This window comes from Sinocyclocheilus rhinocerous, unplaced genomic scaffold (genome assembly GCF_001515625.1).
Source record: "Sinocyclocheilus rhinocerous isolate Xijiao unplaced genomic scaffold, SAMN03320098_v1.1 scaffold6644, whole genome shotgun sequence".
Taxonomy (NCBI): Eukaryota; Metazoa; Chordata; class Actinopteri; order Cypriniformes; family Cyprinidae; genus Sinocyclocheilus; species Sinocyclocheilus rhinocerous.
The window spans coordinates 38,208-47,088 of NW_015636842.1; the positions used below are offsets into that span (position 1 = coordinate 38,208).

The following is an 8,881-nucleotide window of genomic DNA, read 5'->3' on the forward strand; positions in this document are numbered from 1 at the left end:
ACACACACACACACACACACACACTGATAAGGAAGGATTATGGCAACAAAGATTTTTCAGTATCCCCATCACTGAACACCATTAAACTCCAGAAGACAACAGAATCACCTCTAAACACAACTTCTGGGGTGTTGTGGGTGGTAGAGCGTTGCTACGCAGTTGCTATATTCTTCTGATTTGCTAAGGTGTTTCATGGGTTTTAACTGCGTTGCTATGTTCTTCTGGGTCTCTAAGTGTTTTAAATGCATCGCTATGTTCTGCTAAGTTGCTAAGGTGTTTAGAGTGTTTTAAGTGCGTCTCTATGTTGTTCTGGGTTGCTAAGGTTTTCCGAGTGTTCTAAGTGCGTCTCTATGCTCTTGCTACATTTTTCTGGGTTACTAAGGTGTTCTGAGTGTTTTAATTGTGTTGCTATGTTATTCTGGGTTGCTAAGGTGTTCTGAGTGTTTTAAGTGTGTTGCTATGCTGTTGCTATTTTCTTTTGGGTTGCTAAGGTGTTCTGAGGGTTTTAAGTGTATTGCTATGTTCTTCTGGGTTACTAAGGTGTTATGAGTGTTTTAAGTGTGTTGCTATGCTGTTGCTATGTTCTTTTGGGTTGCTAAGGTGTTTTGAGTGTTTTAAGTGTGTTGCTACGCTGTTGCTGTTTTCTTCTGGGTTGCTAAGGTGTTCCGAGTGTTTTAAGTGCATTGCTATGCTATTCTGAGTTGCTAAGGTGTTCTGAGCATTTTAAGTGCATCGCTATGTTCTTCTGGGTTGCTAAGGTATTACGACTGTTTTAAGTGTGTTGCTATGCTGTTTCTACATTCTTCTGGGTTACTAAGGTGTTCCGACTGTTTTAAGACTGTCAATATGTTCCTCCTAGGTTGCTAAGGTTTTGCGAGTGTTTTAAGTATGTTGCCTTTCCTTTATGGATACTAAGATGTTGAGTGTTTTTACCATGTTACTATGTAACTGTAAATATGTTTTGAGTGGTTGCTAGGGGCATTGTTATGTGGTTGCTAGGGTATTCTGAGTGGTTTTCAGCATGCTGCTATGTGATTGCTAGGCTGTTGTAGTGGTTGCGGGTTGTTGTAAGGCATTGCTATCTGGCCGCTAAGTGGTTGGTAACATCATCTAGGTGGTTTTCTAAGGCTTTACTATATGGATACTATGATATTCAGAGTGATTCTACCATGTGACTGCAATGGTGTTTTTGGTGGTATTGTAGCTGGTTGCTAGGGTTTTCTAGGTAGCTACACAGGCGTTGCTATGCAGTTGCTATGCTATGCAGTCACCTTAGCGTGTTGCTATGTGATTTAATGGGTGCTAGGGTATTCTGTACAGTTTTTATTATGGCATTGCTATACAGTTGCTAAGGTCTTCTGGAGAGTTGCTAGTGTGTTCTTTGCTGTTGCTTACATGACAGTCTCTGGACATGACTTGGCCCCTCCTACAATGTAATAAAAACATTTTATTAGGAATTTAAAGATCTAATTACATTTTTTAAATACTGCTCTTACTTACAGCAAACATAAAAACTTCAAACTGGTCTGAGATCAGTGGTTCAGAGCTCTGGGATGTCCCACCAGTGGACTGTGGTGGCAGATGCTATAAATAGGCTCCACTGGAGGGGCGTTTTAATTAAATATGAAGTAATGTGATCCGTATAGGGCAGACAGCAGGTAGCAGCTCGTCCCTGTACATCCGTTATCATTAACTGCTAAATGGCCCTCATGCGCAGTAACTCAAGCCTGCTGTTATGACAACAGGGTCAGGGGCCAACAGCAGAATCTATACAGGAAACAGTGAGACAATCTCATGAGCACCTACTCGACCGAACACATGAAACGGACATGACAGAAGATTTAATCTAATGAGTACAATGCAATCAAACGCTGTTGTACTGCATCACCTGCCTAAACGAGGTGTAGGGTGACGCCAGATGAAATATGGAAGTGATGGTGCTGGTACAATATCTAGAGTAAAGTCAACTACATACTAGAGAGAGCTGTGACAGAGTGTTTGACAGATGCATAAAACTAGTTTGACAGTGTAAAAAACACCTTCTGTGTATCAAGGCCTTATTAGCCATCCAGAAGACCTTAGCAACTGCATAGAAATGACCTAGCAAATTCTCAGATTATCTTCATAGCAAGTAACTAGTAACATAGTAACTTCATAGCAACACCCTGGCAACCATCCAGAAGATAGCAACTTGCTTTAAACACTCTGAACACCTTAGCAACTGCATAGCAATGCTCTAGCAACCACTGATTAATCTTGAACACTATGAACACCTTAGCAACTGCATAGCAATGAAGGCTTTACTATATGGATACTATGATATTCAGAGTGATTCTACCATGTGACTGCAATGGTGTTTTTGGTGGTATTGTAGCTGGTTGCTAGGGTTTTCTAGGTAGCTACACAGGCGTTGCTATGCAGTTGCTATGCTATGCAGTCACCTTAGCGTGTTGCTATGTGATTTAATGGGTGCTAGGGTATTCTGTACAGTTTTTATTATGGCATTGCTATACAGTTGCTAAGGTCTTCTGGAGAGTTGCTAGTGTGTTCTTTGCTGTTGCTTACATGACAGTCTCTGGACATGACTTGGCCCCTCCTACAATGTAATAAAAACATTTTATTAGGAATTTAAAGATCTAATTACATTTTTTAAATACTGCTCTTACTTACAGCAAACATAAAAACTTCAAACTGGTCTGAGATCAGTGGTTCAGAGCTCTGGGATGTCCCACCAGTGGACTGTGGTGGCAGATGCTATAAATAGGCTCCACTGGAGGGGCGTTTTAATTAAATATGAAGTAATGTGATCCGTATAGGGCAGACAGCAGGTAGCAGCTCGTCCCTGTACATCCGTTATCATTAACTGCTAAATGGCCCTCATGCGCAAGTAACTCAAGCCTGCTGTTATGACAACAGGGTCAGGGGCCAACAGCAGAATCTATACAGGAAACAGTGAGACAATCTCATGAGCACCTACTCGACCGAACACATGAAACGGACATGACAGAAGATTTAATCTAATGAGTACAATGCAATCAAACGCTGTTGTACTGCATCACCTGCCTAAACGAGGTGTAGGGTGACGCCAGATGAAATATGGAAGTGATGGTGCTGGTACAATATCTCAGAGTAAAGTCAACTACATACTAGAGAGAGCTGTGACAGAGTGTTTGACAGATGCATAAAACTAGTTTGATAGTGTAAAAAACACCTTCTGTGTATCAAGGCCTTATTAGCCATCCAGAAGACCTTAGCAACTGCATAGAAATGACCTAGCAAATTCTCAGATTATCTTCATAGCAAGTAACTAGTAACATAGTAACTTCATAGCAACACCCTGGCAACCATCCAGAAGATAGCAACTTGCTTTAAACACTCTGAACACCTTAGCAACTGCATAGCAATGCTCTAGCAACCACTGATTAATCTTGAACACTATGAACACCTTAGCAACTGCATAGCAATGACCTAGCAACTTCTCAAAAGATCTTAGTAACTTCATAGCAACATGCTTAAAACACTCTGAACACAATAGCAATACTGTACATCAAAGCCCTAGCAACCACACGGAACACCGTATTACACACCCAGAGAACCTTAGTAACTCTTTAGCAACAAGCGACTGCATAGCAATGCCCTAGCAACAACCCAACCATCCAGAAGATTACAACTTGCTTAAAACACTCTGAACACCTTAGCAACTGCATAGCAATGCCCTATCAACCACCCAAACACACTGGCAACCATCCAACAATCTTAGTAACTTAATAGAAACATGCTCTAAACGCTATGAACACCTTAAGAACTGCATAGCAATGCCGTGGCAACCCCCGATTAATCCTAATAACATGCTATAAACACTATGAACCCCTTAGCAACTGCTTAGCAGTGCCCTAGCAACCACACAGACCCACTGGCAGCCATCCAATAATTGTAGTAACTTCGTTTACTACAAAAAAAACACCAAGATTATCAGATGGTTGCCAGTGTGTTTGGTTGGTTGCTAGAGCATAGCTAGGCAGTTGCTAAGGTGTTCATAGTCTCTTAAGCAAGTTTCTATGAAGTCACTATGAACATTTAAGCAAGTGCATGGTAATGCCCTAGTTACCACTTGAGCAGCCTGGCAACCACCCAGAGGACCTTAGTAACTGCATAACAATGCCCTAGCAACCACCCAAATACACCGGCAACCATCCAATAACCTTAGTAACTTCATAGCAACTTGCTTAGAACACTTTTATCACCTTAGCAACCATTTATGAAAGTGTATACATATGAAACCATCCAGAAGACCTTAGCAACTGCATAGCAATGCCCTAGCAGCCACCCAAAATACACTAGCAACTAATGCCCTAGCAACCACTCCAAACACCCTGGCACACACTCAGATCTTAGTAACTTCATAGCAACATGCTCGGAACACCATAACTGCATAGCAACGCCTTAGCAACCACTGTTCCTGTTACTCTGAGATGTCCATGCGATCCTTTATGAATCTGCTGTTATCAGTGTGAACAACACCTAAACACAACACCACAAACTAGCCAGCTCGACATAAACACTACAATTCAAATCACAATCTAACGACAAAATGTAACCAAAAAAGAACATGAAGAGGTTGTTAAATTGCCGTTTTTGCATGAATGTGATGTTAAATAGACGCTTGTTCATCTGAATGTTGGGTTGTGACTGTGCATCATCTGCGGTCGTTCACCCTGAATGCAACAACATTCTTTCACACACACAAACACACACACACACACACACACACGTGATGCTCCACCTCCTCCTGCATTTTAAAAGTGCAACCCAAAAGACGAGGGGACAGCGAGTCTGACGCTGTCGACACAGGACATTCCTGAGTTGACTGGCCCGTGGCTTAAGGCCTAAAATAAGATTAGGCAACTACTCGGGAATTGCACGGATTGTCTGAACCTAGAAATCATTCTCTAGAAGTGTTTGCTATGGTTTTACAAAAAAAGACAAAGAAAGTACATCTTAAAAAATTTGCCCTTTTGACAATACAAAAAAACAAACGGAAAAAAAACAACAACACTTGATTAGCAGAGTCAATATGTTCAATGCAATTAAAATGCAGTAAAAAGCTAGTTAAATGACAAAAGCATTGTTTTTTTCACAAATTATGATATTTAATCATTTAATTTCACTAATACAACTGCAATAAAAAATAAATATTTAGCTGTATTTTTACTTTAATATTTTAATATAAAAATGTCACATTTGGAAACTTACTGGCTAAATAAATAAATAAAAACATTGCAAAAAAGAGTTTTATTTTGCCAGTAAAATAAATATATTGTGAATATTCTGTAAGTATTTTTAAATAAGTTGAAATATATATTCTCCTAGTAGTTTCCAAATTATTAAAAAAATGACCAAATATTGCCTTTATGATGTACAATTTATTATATTTTTGCATGCACCAAAACATCCTGGCAACCTCTCGGAAGATCTTAATTTGCAATATGTTTAAAAACAATCAACAGAATATTGCTGAAAAATTAGCACAAAAAAAAAAATATATATATATATATTAAAGTGTAATAAAGTTATAGAAGCTTACATTTACTGTAATGAAAATGTACCATACTAAAAAAAAATGCTAAAATTGCTATCAAATCAAAGCCATATGTCTAAAGTTATGTTCCAAATTTGAAGTTGATATGAATATTGCTGAAAAATTAGCACAAAAAAAAAATATATATATATATATATTAAAGTGTAATAAAGTTATAGAAGCTTACATTTACTGTAATGAAAATGTACCATACTAAAAAAAAATGCTAAAATTGCTATCAAATCAAAGCCATATGTCTAAAGTTATGTTCCAAATTTGAAGTTGATATCACAAAAATTGAGATGAGAAGAACAAAAGCATTTTTTAATGCCATTCCTGTCACAAATGTATACATTTCTATCACAATTTTACTTCAATCACAAAATAAAATGTATAAAATATGGAATGTTGAGACTTTTCCAATGATACATGATTTGTCAAGATTAGAAAAGGTTTTGATTATAAAATATTGGGTTACACTTTAAGTGTCCTTGTTACTAGGGTTGGGCCGATAGACGATGACATCGTCCATCGCCAATGGCTGACAGACATCACGATGTTAAGCTGACATCGTGATCCCCCCCCCCCTCCTCCTCCTCTACCGCAATCAGCTGCATGCCAGTTCCGTGTTCGGAAAGAAAATGCTTAATTGTTATTATAATAGTAAGTACATGTAACGTGTAACAAGGACACCTTAAAATAAAGTGTTACCAAATATTGTAGTAACATTTTATAATATGACACTTGACACCACCCACTAAGGGGAGGAGCCTCCTAAAAGGTTTTAAAGTGCCATTTTCATGGTAACACAATGTCTGATTTCACAGTGTTTACAAGATTCATTTTGAGTGTTTACGCTTTCGAATGATATCCAATTTAGTATGACTAAAATATCTGATTTGGAATAAATCAACATGCATATATTGTCTTTATGATGTACAGTTTTTATATTATTGGATGCTAATTGGTTGATTAGAGTGAAGTGGGTGTTGACAGGTGCTAACATGTGAATACTGATGTGCTCTTCAGGCCAATTTAATGAACTGATATATCCTTTATATTTGTGAACGTGTGCATGCAAAGGTCAAGAAAACCCAGCCTCGGTTTGACCCCCAAAGCTTTCAAGCCTTCAAACGTGACCTAATGCTTTTAGAAGTGCATGTTTGAGTGCGTGAGGCAGCACTGATTAACTCAATCGCCGGAACGCTTACCAAGGACATAAACAATTCTACAGTTCCACTGTTACCACGGACACCATACAGCCCCATTATGATGTCACAGCCTCCTAAAAAACACTGTTACATTCCATTTGCAACATTTCTAGAGCCTGTAACATCATAACTGTCTTTGAAATGGGCATTTCAGGAAGCTATTATTGATTTGATGTACAGTGCAATTTTATTAGAACTGCTAAATGTGTTTGTAAGATGCCTCTTTGTCACTCTGGCAGTGAGAAAAACACAATGAGATTATTCTCTGCCTACATGTCCAATACATTTAGACACCATTTTTAAAGTGTTTAAAGTCTAAGCATTGTCAAACCGAGAGCTTGTACCATTACCACAACTAATTATGTCCATATATCTCACTAGGGAGCTCTTGTGTTACCCATCAGCTATTTGGAAACATATCTAACTCCCACAATCCCCAAGGCACACACATTAAAGGAACAGTACACCCAAAATTTAAAAATGCCATTTATAGAATTTTTGAGAATTATGGCAGTTCCTTACCCAAATTTATGGCTTCAGAATGAATGAATGAATGGATAAATATCCTTTTACCCTTGATCGCTCAGTCCCCATCCATGTTGTTGGAATAACAGAGATGTTAGTCTTAAAGGGACAGTTCACCTAAAAATGCAAATTCTGCCAATATTTACTCACCGTCATGACAACCGTGAACTTTACAGTATTTAATGACGCTAAAGCATTGTACGGAACACGGCTATGACTATTTATTATTTAGCCTAATATCATTGGCGATCTGTTCCATACAATGCTTTTGCGTCATGAAATACTGTAAAGTTCAAGGGTTTGTAACGTCATGAGGGTGCGTAAATATTGACTCAATTTGGATTTTTAGGTGACCTGTCCCTTTAAGACAAACATCATCTGTTATTTCAACAACGCATCACTCAGGGACGCGTAAACCTTTCAAAGTAACATTTATCCACGTTATTTGTAGCATACTAAGCGGCCTAATTGTTTAAGTATAAGAATATATAATGTCCTTAAGCAGTTCAATACGATCTGTGATTTATGAATCCCTTTAAATCCACGAGAGATGCACCTGCGCAGCCGCCCGACGGGTTTACTGTGGGGTGTCACGTCTGTTTCTCTATCCAACGACACCCTGTTTTTGGATAGACATTATATGCTGTTCTATTACAGCACTATATAACATTATATAGCGAAGAAAGCAATGCAATCCTGTGCCAATGCATAAAACGATGTGTAAAACCCGCCCGTAACGGAACATTGACAATCACACAATCACACACTCACACATATGAAGGCGATCACGCGTTACCTCGGAATGAATATAGGCTAATGTCGCTCCGGAGTTGCGCGTTATTCCTGGATTCTCCTCGTTTTCTTCCCGATCGATGTCATGAAACACCCGTCGGTTTCCGCTGGAAGAAGGGTTTGGCTGCTCGTGTGCCTCATACGAGACGCGAATGATCCGCTGTGTGTGTCGGTTTACGGTGGCGGACGCAGGCCTGTGTCGCGCGTTTCACCGTAAAGCGCGACGGATGCGTCGGTGTGACGCTCGTCTGTGGCCGTACCGCTGTGATCCTCTCTCTCTCTCTCTCTCTCTCTCTGTGTGTGTGTGTGTGTGTGTCTTACTCACACAGTCTCTCTCTCCGCATATAGCATCCAAACGCAGCATCCTAATGTATAATCAAATTATTCATTACACTTACAAAGGTGTACCATGGTAGTGATAATAGCATGGCATTTTGGGATATACCATAATATTTCCATAATCAGACACGGCATCATTCCAAAACCCAAGGTATTATCATAGTGCATGCACAAAATGTAATGTGCAATATGGTATTGCTCTAATGCATGTACAGAATGGTATTACTATGGCCCATACAAAGCCATGGTGTTATGTTAACATATCAAAAAACATTGTAATACCACGGCGCACGTACAAAAACATGGTTTTATTCTAAATTAATGCATGCAAACAAAAACATGGTATCACTCTAATTACCACGAGGCATATAAAAGCATGGTACTGAGAAAACTGTATATATGTGCAAAACCCATGACATTACCATGTGAACATGTC

The 8,881-nt window shown here is 39.0% G+C and overlaps 1 protein-coding gene across 1 annotated transcript in view; it reads right to left on the bottom strand.

Annotated features, from left to right (window-relative positions):
* Nucleotides 1-8,359, bottom strand: part of LOC107748089 (retinoic acid-induced protein 2-like) — an 18,776-nt gene extending 10,417 nt beyond the window's left edge. Inside the window, exon 1 of the mRNA XM_016562747.1 lies at nt 8,111-8,359. The gene's annotated coding sequence lies outside the window, so the exon portion shown is untranslated. The remainder of the gene's footprint in view (nt 1-8,110) is intronic.
* Nucleotides 8,360-8,881: the final 522 nt, after the last annotated feature.